Below are 17,553 nucleotides of genomic sequence, written 5' to 3' on the forward strand. Positions count from 1 at the left end.
CATAATCAGTAGTCGAACTCATAAACCACTTTGTGTTCTGCGTCGCTGTGCGCGGATAAAAGCACCTCAGCTTACAGCAAGGTAACTAGAACTACTAATAAACTCTACTATCACAAATAATGAAATTCTCACCGTTACCAACAATATCGATTCGAAATAATAAACGACCCGTATAATAACGCCGTCGGCTTTGTCTAGCTATATACTACTACCGAGTTGTCGTCGTAGTAGTAAGTATAGTAGTACAAGTACCTATATATTTTTTGTTCAAGATCATAACAAGTTTGTCTTTAAACGCAACGTTGTTAAACTTGCAAAACATTGAACAACTGACGAACTTTCGGGGTAGCAGCAAATCGTTGCACGCTCTGCCGAACCGAACTTGCGAATAAATCTAATTTTCCAAAGGTAACTCTCGGTGTTTTATTTAATTTCAACCGTCACCTTTCTTCTCTTCTCTTCGGGTCGCCATCTCTCTCGTTCTATAAGGTTCTAATACCACTACAACAACAATAACAGCAACAACAACAAAGCCAGCAACCAAAGGAGGAACTCCCGGCACGGTGCCAATGCTTGCACATTGGCTTAATATTTTCTCACGAAAAGTTACAAACAGTCGTACTTTGAGTTCAGTATACCATTCTGCAGGCATTTGATTTGTTTATTTGCGAATTCTGAGCACATTCTCGCAATTCTTGCCCCGCACTGTACTGCGCCGTCTATACGGCCTACACAGAGTACTTTGGCTATATGCGATAAAAAGCAACAAGATGGTACTTTGTGTACCACCGCATCAAAGCCCACGTGTGTACGAATACAACCTGCTCGATCACTATACCATTATCTGTTTCGGACTAAATCTAAATCCGATTAGGATATAGTAAAAAGGAAAAGCACACACGTACCTCTATACAATATACCTATCTAACATAAAACGAGAGATGGTGGGCACAGTGAGGCAGATCAAATGGTACAGATAGACAAAGACAGAAAGACAAAAAAAAAACTATACAACGACGACACGAAAATGGTACAGAGATGATATCAAATACGCATATATACGTATATACTATATAGTATGTATACGTGTCAGTAACGTTTTGAGAAAGTTGTAAAATCCGATTAAGCGTGAGATAAAAGTTTTTCCCCTTTTCGTTTTAAACTTCTTTTAAGTTGCGCACTTAAAGGTTCTCTGTACAGAGGCCGGAAACCAATCGGAAACAAGTGTTTTTCTTCAACTTTATAAGTTCTAACTCGAAGCTCCGTGCTATGCTCCTTCAAGAGTTCCAAGTCGTTATTAATACTCACGTACAGCCCGTTATACTGATGGCAAACTCGCAACTAATCCCTTCCAACATTATTGGTTCGCTTTATAACTTTTAAGTGTTGGCAAAACTTGCCAAAAGAATGGCAAACGTTATACCATACACGGTGAATTTGATAAAGCACGACGATCCTTGTCAATAATAATAATAATTCCTCCTCTTTATTGGCTCCCTCAGCCTTCCATACTTCTCAAAGCTCAGCGTCCACTCACCTTACATAATGGATTTATCTGCCAACTTTTACAAGTTTTCTTGACCTTACTTAAGATGAAAACTCAGGTTTAGAAGTATGTGCAAGGAGTTAACCGAAGAATGGTAACTTTTTCAGTTACCAAGCTCCAGCAGATTATTTTGCTTTTTTATGCGGAATGATTTTTCCCAGTTTGCAATAAAATTTACAAGGTTTGATGAACTTTTAAATGCTTACGATTTGAACGAGAATTCAGTTTTTGGAAACAGTATGGCCTGAAACCCCTAAAACCAAAATTTTAGATTCCCAAATTGATAAGTCAATTTTTGAAGAATTTTGGAAAATCCAAAATGACGATTTTCTGACCTTTTCTTTTTCCCTTTAGAGATGTACATGTACCTACCAATTTTTTTTTTTTTTTTTTTTAGGAAAACTGATGAGAAACCCGTTTTGAAGCTAATATCAACAACTTGAGTACCTATTTTGAAACTCTAGTCCTATTTTCGATTTCTTAAAATAATTTTTGAATTTCTCTATAATGCTTGAAAGTTAACTTGGACAGCAAAAAATCAAGTGCTGGCTTCTTCTCGACTTGTTTAACAAGTTTATCCACAATTGAGGCGATTTTCAGGCGAGCACTTCAAGTGTGTGTATAATTACTTGGTGAAAAATTCAAAAAAAAAAAAAAAAAAAAAAAAACTGCTCGTCAGAACAACAAACTTGAGATATCCACTTCAAAAATAAGCCAGTACTCGATTTTCAACGGCTTAAGTTGATTATGGTGCTTTCTGGAGAAATCTTGAAATCCTGAAAAAATTGAAAATTGCGCTGGAGGCTCCAGAATGTTTGAAAATGGTGAAATTCGGATCCGGTGAGTTCGTTTTAGAGAGGAAACAGGAACTAAATTTCATAATTTTCACTGAAAAATTACAAAAAAAAAACAAAAACCATAATTTTTTCAAATCAAAAATTTTTTACATTTTCAAAAAACCGTCAAAAATTGAAAAATCAATTAGGGTAGCTGAAATTTTGATGGGGGGGGGGGTCCAGACCATGCTGTTGCCGAAAATCGCATTCCCCTTCAAATTGGAGGAGGCCAAACAAAAACTTTTGGTACAAAATTATCGAAGGATGAATATTAAAAAACCTGTTACATACAAAGATCAACGATCAACTCTAGTCCAGGAGAATTAGCTCAAAAAATGGGGTCTTGAGGAAAAATTAGGAGAAGGGAGAGTTTAATTTTGATATGTTTTTTATTTTTTTTTCTCATGAGCTGAATGGTGCTGAATTTCGAATTTGATGAGTGTGAGTGGATCCGGTGTACGCTTTCCCTTTTTGTTGACTCCAAGCCCCCTTCCATTCAAGGTTTGGATTATGAGATGCCTCTGAAAATATTGATTTTCGTGCAAAATAATTGCAATGAATGTTGCTCAACTCTAAATTCCATGTCGAATGAGCGGTAAAATAAGTTTCCTATTGAGAGGAGGGGTGGGAGTGGAACTATCCTTACAAAATACATGAGCAAATTGGATCTTTCATTTTCATGTCATTTTTTACGTATACAGATCTTTCTTCAGGGTCAGTAGCTGATGATCATCTTCCTCCATCCCCTCCAAAAATTGTCAAAAATTATGTCAAAAATAGGAAACATGAAAAAAAAATCCAAAAACATCAAAAAGTACCTTACAACTCATTGAATATGATGCTGAAGTTGGTTAATTGTATTGTGAAAATGTTTATAAAATATGGCAAAACTTGCTCAAAAATGTCTGAAAATACATCATGAAAATTGTCGCAACAACAAAAAAAATTTCAAAATTGTCACAAAAGTCCATTCGAAGTCGTATTAAAGAATTGTAAGTTTGTTCGAATGTAGGGCATTACAAACAGTGCTCAAAAATTGGCTTAATTGCTCAAAAATTTCAAAAAATTTCCAAATTGTCTCAAAAATTGTCAAGAATGACATCAATTGACACAGATTACAAGATGGCGACAACTTTTTCCACCTTGAGCCTGAAGTTTTACAAAAAATTTCAAAACTCGGGTAATGGACTTTGAACTTTGAATGTTTTGGGTGATGGTGGAGTATTTTTGCATGCTCTCTCATTCCAGTTTAATTAGTTAGGACGAGGAATTTTTCAGCCAGATTGAATATTTTCCAAGTTGGTTGAGATGCATCCTGATCAACAGCTCATAATTTCACACTTGTATTGCAATTACCTCCCTATCTCTTGCATCATTAGGCCAGCTTTAAACATATCTACAAAGGCAACAACCTCATTAAAAATGAACAAAACGGAAGCGGAAACAGGGGTTCACTTCTCCACTCGTTTTTTCACGACAAAAATATGTCTACCTATCGTCTAAAATCACACACAAAATCGTCAAACACACACAGGGGTACGGTACGCAACCGACGAGGATGGAAATTGAATTGGGAAAAATGTACCAACACGTGTAATTTGGCAAATCGCGAAGTATAGCCGAAAATCCGCGAGAGTATAAATTCTTGATGCGTTAATAATACCTAGAGAACGAGCAGCAGGGCTGGATACACCGCGATGGCTATACAAATACTCCGGACCGGGCTAGAATTAAATTCAATGTAAAATTAAAGCTCCGGGTTCGGCTCCCCTAAGCGCTATGGGCCAAGTCTATGCTTTATTGTTTACTCCTGCGGATACTAAACGTTGCTGGTCTGAAATCTCTCAACTGCACCGGTCACGTTAGACGAACGGCGCTTAATTACTTCTAATTAAACGTCATTACTGGAAATTTCACGCTCACGTATGCCGGTATAATTCAAGTCAGCCTCGCTGCAATCACGGTACCTACTACCTATATACGTTAATAATCCGCGTTATAGTTTCAATTATTATTCGCGTAAATTGAAGTAAAAGTTTCGCACCCGAAAACTATATACGTAAACCATCAGGTCGAATAAATCGAACGGAAATGTGCGGCTGAGTGACGAAAAATCACCTCGGACTCGGAGTGACTGGTGTCGCCGCTGACCATCGATAGATGACTCAGCTTTACATTGACGATAACCGCCCATTAATTGTGTTCGTATATTTCAGAAATATCGTACAACTTTAATCATTGATTATATGAGGTAAATTCCAGACGTCCGTCGTCCCTTTCTTCTCGACCAATCGTCGAACGAGCTCGTCAATCGGCTAATTAATGGACTCGACAGACAGACTCGGTATACGGGTAGAGTATTTCGGTTTTAGCCACGATAAAGACACCTTCGTCGTCGTTTAATGACGGAAAGAAACGACCAATGAGGGAAAAAAGTTTGGGAAAAAGTTTCTTCAACACCTGCACCGCGTTATTACACAGTGGGTTCGCCTACAATATGTGTATAAGTGAGACGATGAAGTATACATGGGCTATTTTAAAGCTGAAAACAGAGAAAACCGTATTAAAAAGAATTATAAGAGTAAGCAGTGATGAAGGGGGGAACACGCCAAAGGTATACGCGAGGCGCAAAATATATACGAAGATGAAGGCGAGAGAGGTAGGACACAGTATGAGGCGAGCAGACGCAACGATGGCGAATCCATTATGTATGGAAGACGACCATTTGCATTTTCCACCGGTAGCGTTCGCCATTTACCTACTCGGTCGACGAAAAACTCCGATATTCATCTTAATAACTTATGATAAATGCGGAATTAGCGGCGTTTCTTCTCAATGTAACGAAAAATAAAAAGAGCCAACACCTATCGCGATGCCGGCGGATAATGCTCGTAAAACAGATTTATTGGAAACAGTATTGGATAAGTTCGGTAAGTTTCAAAAGTGTGAAAGTCATTTTACGTGTCAGAATAGAAATTTGTTTTCCTCGCTGTTTAAACTTTGCACCGGTTGCTACTTACCGAATACTGAATTGCGAGCTTAACGCGGCTACATTTCATCGTTAGTAGAACGAATTTTATTTAAATTTTTCGGCCGGTTTTTTTTTATTGCGGCAGTTGGCGAAAGTCGAGGTGTTGACAAATGTCGTGTGAATTCGGTCTTCGCGTAGTTTGCGTCGTCTTTGACGATGGTATCGTTGTGGAAGGGGGGGGGGAGGTGATTATATTTTGGAATGAAAATCAGAATTATTGGAAGCGGACGATTTGAAATGGTTGAACTAATCTAGAAGAAGCAGGGGTCGACTAGCTTATGATATCACCTGGCGATCGCCAAAAGGGCCCCGAGACACTAAGGAGCCCCCGGGGACAAATGATTTTTCGCAAGCTTTTTCCCTCCCTTTGCTAAGCCTTTTTTGATTTTCTATTGTTTCAAATTCGAAATTTTCAATGAGAATCAAAAAAAAAAAAAAAAAAAAAAAATAGATTGCATCGCAAAAAACATTATTTTTACTTCTCAAAACACGAATTTTTGACAGCTTTTGCCCTCAATTCGCTCGTGCTGGTTTCTATCTCTTTCCTTGACTAAAAAAATTTCATGGTTGAAACTTCCATAAATTCAAAATGGAAAATAACAATTTTTTAATAAAGGCCCAATTGCGAGTACATATTACATATATCAATTGGCAAAATTGTCAATTCATCTTTTATTTCATTTTAAAAACTCGTCATTTTATTCGGAAAAAACTTCCATTGTTTTACTCCTGTTTAGGTTGCATTATTTTTACGAAATTGAATTAAAAAGCAATTGCCCAACCAGGAATGAAGTGAGGTACTATTTTTGGGGAGACAAAAATCACAAAATTCCCTGGCATCAAAAACAAATTTCATGTTGAATTGCGATTATCCCAGGCATCTAAAATTTGAAAAGATGTGTACCTGTTTAAGGAAAATTTCTGAAATTTTCTTGCAAACTGTTCCTTAAATAAATCAAATTGACTCGAGGAAAGCGAGGGCAAAAGGTTTAGACATTTTCTAACCCAGAGGTAAAAAATTTTAAAAAATTTGATGGATGAAATTTTCTCCTGAATTTAATACTTTTCTGATTTAAATTTTAAAATTGCTGTAAAAAAGGAAGCAAACAAGCCCGAGCGTGAAGTGAGAGCAAAAGCCCTTGAAAATTCATAACTATTCAAGAATTAACATAAATTTTTATGCAATAGATAATAGATAAGTCAATTTTTCAGCATCAAAATTGAAAAAATTGTCAAAAAAAAGAAAACAATTTTGCTCGAGCAAAACGAGGGCCAAAGTATATTCAAAAATTTCTGAATCAAGAAGTGGAAGACAACTGTTTTTTACATGACAAGAAATTCCCATGTAACGTCCTAATATAAAGTTGGAAAATATGAGAAAATTAACGACTCGAGTTGAAAAAAATCACGAATGCAGCCTTCACAAAATATTACTTTTGTCGTAACTCTTAAGTAGGAAATTCTTGAAAATCTGGATTTCTTGTCAGTTTTTGCGTTTTCCTTCCCAAGATGGGGACAAGCTGCCCCCTTGGCCCTTTGCTTAGTCCATGTGTCCAACTCGCATTCAAGCCTCCGAACCTCAGAAAAAACCGGAGGAGAAAGATTTTGAAGCAGAGGGGGTAAAATTTCGAGAGGCCCATTCGATGCATCCGCCAGAGGCCCCCAACCCACCCAATCACCGCCTGAGACGAAGATGAATGAAAATTGAAATAAAAACCGCTAGGAATTGTTCCCCCCTCCCCCCAGGAAAAATTTATAAATTATGGGAATTGATAAAGACAAAAAAATGAAATATACTTATGTATAAAAAAGGAATGAAAAAGAATGAATGTCAAAAATTGATGAATAAGAACAAGAAGAATTAATGATGATGATGAAAGTGAAAACAATAGGCAAAGAAAATCAAAATACATCAAAATAAAAAATAAAAAAATAAAAAAAAATTGAATCAAAAACTGAAAACAAGAAAAAATGCAAGAAGCAAAATTGAAAATGAAAAATGAAAACAAGAAAAAATGATAATAATAAAAGTGAAAACAAACAAAGAAAATTGAAAGACATCTAAACAAGAAAAAAAACTAAAATTGCACTAAAACTGAAAACAAGAAAAAATACAAAAATAAAACTGAAAATAGAAATCTCGAGATGAAGGATTTTTTACTTCAGAGAATATCTTAAATCTTTTACATGTGTTATGAAACATTTAAAATTCAAAATTATTTAGTTTGAGCCCAAAAAATTAAAAATGCATTATTTTGAACAAATTGATTCGGATACAATCAAAGGAAATGAACTCTCAAAACTAAGTAGGCAGTAGGAACTAGACAGCTATTTGGTTTCTTCCACGTCCACAAACAATTCCAGCATATTACGAAAAGCTCATCAAAAAAGAGACCGCTCTGTCGCACCTAGAAAGATAATTTTCACCTTGACAAAGACCAAATTTCATATCAGGTATTTACGCCCTAATCGGTAAGAAAAAATCTACTCCGGAGGCGAAATGAAATATTAAAATTCAACTATACGCTCCCGGACGAGAAATTTTCAAACTTTAAATTACCTTTGCTTTATATATAAGTATAACCCTTCGGATAATTACCCTCGGATTACCTGCGTAGGTATATAAGCGTAGCCTTATTACGGTTTCGAGGATTGAAGATCATAAAGATGAGAGGGAGTACAGGGAGCCATGCAGACTATACTCGGTACTACTCGTTCATCGGTAATTACATTTTAAGACGAAGCTGCATTTTAGCGTCGTCGTCGTCGTCGTTGTAGACCAAGCCTTGGCAAAACTTATTATAAAAAAGAGAGTAGGTAAGCAGCGAAAGCAAAAAATAAGCAGAAAAAATGCCCCCGAAATGGAATACAAAATGAGAACCGAAATTATGACGAAGTCTACAAGAAAACGTGCTCCAACCGAGATTAAAAGAATTCAGAAAACTTCCATGAAAAATGAAATTTCACCCGAGGAAACGTTGGTCTGCGCCACGAAATCGCATATACCCAGTGAAATAATTTCGTTCACGAGATGAAAACATTTTCTTTAAATATTACACCTCTCTTACGGTGAAAGGGTTTTTACCCTTGAGTCGAAACACCTTAAGCCTTTCTTTTTCCGTAAAGTTCGCTAATAATGATGACGTCGCCGTTTTTAAGCTATATTTTTAATTAAAAATAAGAGCATCGTCTTAACGTATGTTAAAAACACGACCGAGCTACGACGCAGTACTCGCGTATTAGGTACCACCTCGAGAATACTATACACAAGGTAAGGTTATGGTAAGGTACTCAGAATTTCGCTTTTCGTCGCCTCTCACTCTCCGCCCTTCCGCCGCCGCCTCGCTTGCTTTTTGCTACCATGTTGCTCTTTAAAAACAGATGAGAATATAGACGTATTTTCACCGTCGACTAGGCAATTAACGTCCGATAACGGGTTATTTACGAATAAATGACATTCAAACACGGTTGAATATTGCATGAAGCTTAAAACATCGCGCAGTACAAGCGAAAATTTCCGCTAAAATTATGAAAAGAAAAAAAAATAGAGAAAACACCTTCAATACGGGTTTTTCACTTTTTTGTTCACGAGCTTGAGCTGTAACGTCGACGTCGTCCGAAAAGAAAACACTATTGCTATGGAAGCGTTCGTTGTTTTCGATTTTTTTTTTTTTACTTTTTTCTCCTTCAACCACTTTTCGCAGTAATTTTCTTTGAAGCGGAAAGCAGGTCATTTTTGTTTGTTCGGTAATTAAGCGCATGTTTTGGCGTAGGTGTAGTAGGATAAGGCAATTTTACCAAAAAATAGGCTAAAAATGGCTGCTTGAGTGTATTTTAATTTTTTAAGAGATTTTACATGCGATCATATGTATATGTGAAAAATCCCACAGGTCATATCAAATTGAATGAAAAAAAAATTCAAAGAATGATACACCTGCCTATCTATAATATATAAAAGCAAGTTTTCAGGGTCATTCAACTATCTTGAAGTTGGTTAAGCATAATATGAAGGGAGTGGAGGGTGTTGGTATTAATTAAATTAACTTCTTCGGAATATTACAAAATGATCAAGCTAATGAAATTATAATGTACCTATTAAAAAAAAAAAAAAAAAAAAAAAAAACGTAAAAAATTGAGATTTTAAAAATTGCAGTTGAATGTTACATTAAAAAACATCTCTCTAAACTCAAAAAATTTGCAAATTGATAAATTCGATAAAAGGTTGAGACATTTGTTCATCAAAATGGAGAAGTTGTGATAGTTGCTGAAATGTTGAACAATTAAAGCATTTTCTGAAAATTATTTTTTAAAAAAATGTACTAACGTAATAAAAACTGAAAATTTACAATTTTGCCAAAAAACATTTTGGAAAAATTATTGAAGATGAATTTTGCAAATTCAACACTGTTTTTCTTTCAGTCCCCTCAGTAGACAAATTTTGAAGCATACTGAATGTGAGGTAGGTATGATTTACATGTTCGAAATCACGAGGGCGAGGTGAAATTTTGATCTTGATTTTTGATTTCATCTCAAGCAGACATAATTTACGATGAAATTCATAATTATTACGTAAGAGTTCAAATTTAAATGGAAATGATATTTTATTTTAAAATATTTTGAGTTTTTTCAAAAATTCTCATTCTCATGGAATACCTTTGATTCTTATACGTACCTAAATTATAATTCAATTAAAATGTAACTAAAAGTAATTCAGGTCTAAAATAATATTTTTGATTCCCCCTGGAAAAAGGAAACAAACATAATAAATCTGCGAAATAAGCACAACTTCACAGGATGAAAACAAAATACAGATGTAGGTAGCACCTGATTTGAATGGAAAATTTTTTCAGTAAAATTTCCTCATTTCAAAATATTAGAATGACAAAGTGAAGTATTGATTCAAAATGATGAAATATTAAACCACCTGCGCATTATGTAAGGTATCTATGTATACATTATTTCGAGACCAAAACACTACTTTCAGGTAAGTATACCTACCTCTTTTTTAACTCAACAACAAAAAAAAAAAAAAAAAAAAAAAGTAGGTACATTCGATTTACCTTATAATAAACTAGAGGAACGGGGAGAGAATAATAAAAATGTCTATATCCTACTATACGAATAAATTGTAATTTTATTTTGTTCGATTCCCCGATGATTTCAGCGCAAATGGAAACGTTATGGAAAAATGGAAATTAAAATTGAAAAACAATCGAACTGTTCTCGAGTACATACTGCGTACCTATAAATAGTACTCGCTTCTTGGAAAAATATCTTTGAATTTTTTTCTGAAGAAAATCCGGAATTTGTTTCTTCTAATATGAAATTTGCAAACGATACCTTCGTATATTCAAATTCGTCTCCGCAATCTTCCTTCCGTTACACCTTGAAAGTATTTGAAATTCGAATTCACTGGTATACGAGGAAGTTTCGATTTTTGGTATTCTTTCTTGTGTTTTTAAGAAGCAACATAATACACACGATACAGGAACAGGAGCAATAAAACGACGTCTATCGGATCATGCACCCTATTAACCGACTCGGGGTGCAAAAAAATTACTGGAGTACGTTTCTCGTACGATAGTCGACGCAATTTTTCTAGGTTTAAACGTTTCTTGCTACAGAGAAAATACGATTGGGTCGTTTAAGTTGTCGAATTTTTTCGCGTTAAGGATAAAAGCCATTGAATAAATTCAAATTCACTTCTTTATTGTGTACTTGTGTAGTGTGTCAAGTCTCTTTTGCCAAAGACTCGGATCATCAACTATGTTTCCTCTTTTTTTTCTCCTTCTTCACCGCGCGCGATTCTCGTACTATGGATATAGCCTGGCGTAGCGTGATTTTCTTCCTTTTTTTTTTTTGGTTGGGCGATGAAAAAAAAAAGGATAAAAAAAGAAAGATTATATTTGTTCAATATGGTAACTCTCTATTCAATGAATATAAATTCGCTATTTATACGCGAAGAAAAACGGTACCTAGACTTTTGTCGCTAGTATTTTTTCATAAGAGAGTTTTTCGTGGTGTTGTTGTCGCTGCGATGGTGATGGCGAAGAAGACGGTGGAGGTGATGGGTTACTGGGTTTTTGCGAAGATGGTACGACGACGACGAGGAAGTAACATATACACATTGCCTAGCTTCTCCTTCGATGGTTTCACCATTTATGCGTGACGTTGGCAAGGGGTGTGGATTTCGGTTCGAACCAACTTTTATTAAACGAATATATTAGAATATTTTTATGCAGTATGACTGGATGAGCAGTGTACAGGGAAAAAAACCGAGAAAAAACGGAAGAAGTAAGAGTAGGTGGTTTGGAATATTTTGTGGAAGGGGTGAAAACATTTATTGAGAGAGGATTCGGAATATTTGGTTTATTTTTATTTATGTAAAAGGTATTCTTATTTCGATATAGTCTTATTACATTTTGTTATAACGGTTTAGTGGCTCGTATACCATGTACGTATCGAGTGGATTTAGTAAAAAAGCGAATTTTTTTCTTCACGGTGAAATATTATATGGCAAAGGGTTCATTTGGTATACGACAAAACGTGTAGTGATTTTTTGATATTACATTTGTAAGGTAAAAGGAATGCCCCGTTGGTAAATTGCGTTAAGTATTGTAAACGAGATGTAAATACTGGGAAATTATTCTTTTGTTGTTTATGCCGGAAAGAATCCAATGTTTTGCTACGAACAACGTAGTACTTACTTACGAGTCTGAAAAATACGATATGTATTCAAAATGTTGTATAAAAAGTAACCCAGCACGGTAAGAATTGCAAATACATATTGCGCCGGATTGCAATTTTTTATTGTTTGCTTGTAATATAGTCTACCTTCGGAATACAATATGTTGGAAATGGTAGAGATGAAATAGCGTCGCGAAGGAAGGGTTTTTATTTGGGTGGCTTTTTAAAATACATATTATACGATAAGCGTGTACATTATGAACGGATATAGCGTATATATTATTTAATACCAACATTATCGATACCATCTCTCTCGTGCTGTACGAGATGCGAAAATTTTCGTGGCGCCCGCATACTAAACATAAGTATTAGGTACGGAAAATTTTCGCAAAACGAACGGCAACAGTGCTAAACAAATGGTTCGATTTAATGAAAACTTCCTTTCGAGCGTAATGGAATTGTCTGGTAAGATTTCGGCAGAAATGTTACGGTAATTTTCCAAAGTTTGCGATTGATTACAATAATAAAGGTTTTTCGTTCGACCTGTTGCACACACGATGATGGGCGGGTACAAAATGTGAAGAATAATATTAAACTATAGAACAAACATCTCGATGAGCGAGGGATAGATTCGTACGAAAAAGATTTTCTATTGCAGCTCGATCGTGGAGTGGAAAGTTGGAAACATATCGACTCAAAGATTGAATGAAAATCGAATAGATGGAAAGAAATTTCCGTTCAAGATTATGCAGAAGAGGAAGGCATGTTGCTATCAATCGACGAATCACCGATGCATTAAGATAGGTCTAGGTACTCAACTATAGATAAGTTAATTTTAGTATTTCGTTGAGGCATTTAACTCACTCGATTCATCTGAATTGTCAACGTGATCTTTAGAATATGAACATGATCAACAAGTTATTACTGTACAACGAATAATTCAGCATCGTCAACGAGATTGGGCTACGACGAAGTACGAACACCAGCAAAGTTGGTTATGATTAGGCTGAAATTTGCATCGAATGTGTTACATTGCTATTTTGATATCTAACGAAAGCACGAATGAATAAAGAAAAAAACTCACTTTTTCCTAAGATTCTCATGACTAGGTAGTCAACTGTTAGTACAGGAAATTGAGCATGAGACGTCGCGATTACCGTCGATGCTGAGCTGTGCATCATGTTCATGTGAATTTCACTTTGAATGCCTTAAAAATTACCAACAAAAATAAATAAATTCGTTCATGCTTTGTTCACAAATTGATTAGATAATAATTAAATATGCATCAAAAACTGAAGAAAAAGGGACTCACTTTTCACGCTTTCAATCATTCGATACGAACTTTCATAGCTGAAAGCTTCCAATTCACCAATTCAGGAAGAAATTCACTAAATCCAATCAACCAGTTCAACAGATTCAACAGATTCATAATTCATTTCTAGTTTCTTGAAGTTGAAGTCCTGGAAATTGAAAGCTCAACTAATCGCCGATCGATTACTTTTTTTGAGAAAAAAAGAACTCAAATTCTAAATTGATTGTTAAATTGAATGAAATGTACTTACCTACTCGTGTGTATTTCATTGTTTCTTCAAATATAAGAAGAAAAACTAACATTATTTTCAATTTAATTAGTTTTAGAACTTTTGGAATTGAAAAAAAAAATAAAAATAATTATTATTATCAATATCACTATCAGCGACATTAGCGTACCTAGAGTTCTTTTCACTGAACTTGTTGGCTACATTCCCTCCCCCCTTTGATGTAATGGCGTCGCGTTGGCGTTATCATCGTTATCAATTTCTTGAATTTCTAATTCCTACTAATTCTAATTCTTTCATCTTTCATTCTTTCGATTTTGTTTGATTTCATTGCTAATGTGCTAAATTATTGTGCGAGTAAAAGTGGTTATCTAATATTTGTGTAATTACTCGTTAATTATGCGTTTTGATTTTGCGAGAGTTCATCATAATTCAATTTCGTGATTTAGTGTCGTGAAAATTGTTGTGTGTGTGAGTATAAGCATCGCATCCAGTGCAGTGTTTACCAGAATTTACTCGCCAGATGATGGAGTAGATCATATTTGTCTTCAAATTGATGATTAAGCTTATTGATGAAGTATTTTCCTATCAGTATCAAGTATTGAGGTGAGTTCATTTATCCAAATTCCGAAGTTCTGTTGTTTTCTCAGAATGTGAATTGATCGTCCAGCTGTAAGTATTCTACGCATCAATCAAGTTTCGAAGAAGAAAGTTGACATGATTTCGAATAATATCGCACTTGTGACTTGTGTGCGTAATGTTCCTTTACTACACGAAACTCAGCAAGCTGGTGGAAAAATGCGGCGAAGTATTTCAATTTTTCGCTACCTACTCCGGCGTAAATTCAACCATGTATGATGCTACACAATAGTCCCACAAGTTGCCTTTCTTTTGTTCCACTTTCTGGGTAATTACCGACCAGACAATAGTGGAAAAGCAGCGGGGTAAAACACCGTCAAGCAATAGGAAAAATAAAAGGTTATAAAGAGGCCATTGTTGCTTGTGGTCCGGAATAAAATTCGGTTTCGTTCAGCTGCTACGCTGGCAGAAACTCGGCCAAATTGAGCCAAAATTGTCCTACTTTCAGCACTCAGTTTGCAAAGGTTGCCGGAACTTATGGGATACCTATGGTAGTTTTTTAATCTTCAAGTGTTTTTCTTGCTAATTACACTCGAAGTAATGATGAATCTGTTCGTGATCAGGCGCAGTAAAACAACGTTTATCTTTTTGTGCTCAGGGAGGCCAGGGAAGGGGGTCATTTTATTGCAACGTTCAACAAATCGTCATTTTTTAAAAGTCTCCATTGCTGTAATTATGAGGAATTCTTGCTCGCGATTTTCTACACATTTTGTTAGGTACTCGTTGAATAAAATAAACACGTCGAGTTAATTGTACTGAAAAGCGATCGTTTCAAAGTGTACCAACGTCCAACCGCAATAAAATAACAATTACAAACAAAACATTATATAATTAATTAAATTTTGAATTAATTTTGCATGAGTTTTCTTGTAATAGGAAAGTAAAGTACCTACGTTGGTTATTCACAATTCTCAGCAGTCAACAATAACTTGATGCATATACCTCGTAGTGCCTCAAGCCCGAATATCTCCATTTTACAGAAACTTTTCAGCAATTTAATTCCTCTCGAATGAAATGGTGCAAACTGGCGGACCACTCTCCATAATTAGACAAAATCTTCATTTAAAATACAGCTGCTTCGACGAAATGCAAGCTGCGAAAGCTGATCTTGATACTTGACTGTATATGTCCAATTCACCGGACTATAGGTAAAATATCTAAAACACGACGCTTTGGTGTTTAATTGTTTGAAATACTAGTATTGGTGGTAGAAAACATTACCAGTTAGGATTTTCTAATAAACTATACGTCTGGCGGAAAAAAGTATCGCCATCATTGAAGAATTTTATACAAATACCATTCTGGTGCACAGAGCACAGAGCTGGCGAAATACCGCGAATAAATATCAAAATATCAAACGACCCTTACCTTGGAGCTCAACTCGTATTAAAAGTTTTTTAATAACAACTTTCGCGTAAACTTTTAAATCGCGAAATTACACCTCTTCTCTCCGCAGCAACGGGTGCGGCGACGATGACGATATTTAAAATAAAAAAAAAAGAAACTTCGGTGTACTTTTTTTCTCGCGTTCGCTCGGTATGTATTTTTTCCGCCTCACTCTTCTGCGAGCTCAATATTGTCGTCTGTGTGCTTCGAGAGTAGGTATATAAGTATACTAGATGAGGCGAATTTTTCCACAGACTATGACTCAGATGGGATTTAATTTAGTTTTTAAACCGTTGTTCGGCCTCAGTTCGTGTCGCCTGAGATGATAAATTTTTCACGTAATCTTAAAATATGACTCTTTAGGCGTAATTCGACGAGAGGTTATTTTGTCAGCGCGGTGAGGTAGTGCTGGCAAAAACTTCGTTAAAGAATCTACCAACGTGAGTACCAAAGCATGGAATTAACCTTCGAAGTTTTTAAATTTTCGTCCTCTATAAGAATGGCAGCTCAAGTTGAGCGAAAATTTTCCAAGATGTTTGATACCGAAAACGATGGCAAGTTTTACCTCTGTATACCTGGGTGTATTTTACCTAGATTACCTATTTTGTGACGAGCTAAAGTTATTTAGGTTGGTTTTTTTTTTCATTGTTGAGAAAAGGCTCGGATGATTTTTTTTTGTTTGCTGAAAGTATGTTTGTTATGTATGGGAGTTGCATATTCAGAAGCTAATGTATGTACATAAGCAGTCAGGTCATACATTTTTGAAAATGGTTTAGGGATCTTTGAAAGTGGTTGAAATGGTATTCAAATTTCAACAAAATTGGTTAGCAAGTCTGCAGAGGAGAATCCATTTGGTAAAGATTGATTGATTTGCGAAACCAATTTGGTAGATTCGAACCGGTTTCTTGGTATAGTCCAGGTAAAAATTAAATACGTAGGTATACCCAATTTCAATTTTCATTTTTCATTTCAAGTATAATTTTTGTTTTTGGGAAGAATGGAGAAAGATTGAGTTTTGAAGAGTTTTGGGTACCATTTATGATGCTGGAGCATGTCTCTGTAGGTACCTATTATATTTTTTGAGAAATATCTAGAAGCTGTGAATCCTTGAACCAGTTTAATCATTTGGTTTGACTGAGTACATGATCTCATTTTTTTAATCTTTCAATCATGAAAGTGAAACTGCTTTTGTATTCTTCCATGGTGTCAGAATAAGAAATCAATAATGGCATGGAAGAATTTCTGATTCATTCAAGTATTCTTATCCTTCTATTGTTCTGAAAAAAATTGCAAATCAATTAAACAGTATTGGACCAGTTTCTAAAACAAGTGATCTTTAGATTTTAGCCATTTTCATCAGGTAATAGAAAAATTCACGACAGAAGGAAACTGGTTGTGAATGAGTGAATCGGTTTAAAAACTGCCCTTTTTTCTGATATTTCAGTGATGCAATCGATTCTGTCTTCTTCTCTGATGTCAAAAGTTATATTATTTAATTTTAAAAATTTTCTTCTAATTTTTTTGAGAGGTATTAGAGAATTTCTGAATCATTCAAGTACTCTTGTCCTCATGTTCCAAAGAAAAATTATAAACCAGTTGAACGATTCTGAACCGGTTTTTGTATTAGGTTAGGTATTCTTCAAAATTCTGGCAATTCTAACTGGTGAAAGAAAAGTTGATCTCAGTTGAATTTATGGAATATTTTTCATCACATCAAAATGGATTTCTTGTGCAATTCAAACACCATCTGTAACATTTTACAGAACTTTATTGATACTTAATCAATGTTAAAATGATTTCGAATGAATGATTTTTTTCACTAAATCAACGATTTTTCTATTTAAGCATTAAAAAAAATTGTTTTTTCATCTTGAATCAAGTTTTTGCAAC

The 17,553-nt window shown here is 35.1% G+C and overlaps 1 protein-coding gene across 2 annotated transcripts in view; it reads left to right on the forward strand.

Annotated features, from left to right (window-relative positions):
* LOC135833008 (limbic system-associated membrane protein-like) overlaps positions 1-17,553 on the forward strand; it is a 489,776-nt gene that overhangs the window by 46,771 nt on the left and 425,452 nt on the right. The window contains exon 1 of one of the 2 annotated variants that reach the window (XM_065346597.1): positions 14,017-14,244. The exons of the other annotated variant lie outside the window; for it this stretch is intronic. The gene's annotated coding sequence lies outside the window, so the exon portion shown is untranslated. Of the gene's footprint in view, positions 1-14,016; positions 14,245-17,553 lie in introns of those variants that run through there. 2 annotated transcript variants of the gene reach the window in all.

Source organism: Planococcus citri, chromosome 1, assembly GCF_950023065.1.
Source record: "Planococcus citri chromosome 1, ihPlaCitr1.1, whole genome shotgun sequence".
Lineage (NCBI taxonomy): Eukaryota > Metazoa > Arthropoda > Insecta > Hemiptera > Pseudococcidae > Planococcus > Planococcus citri.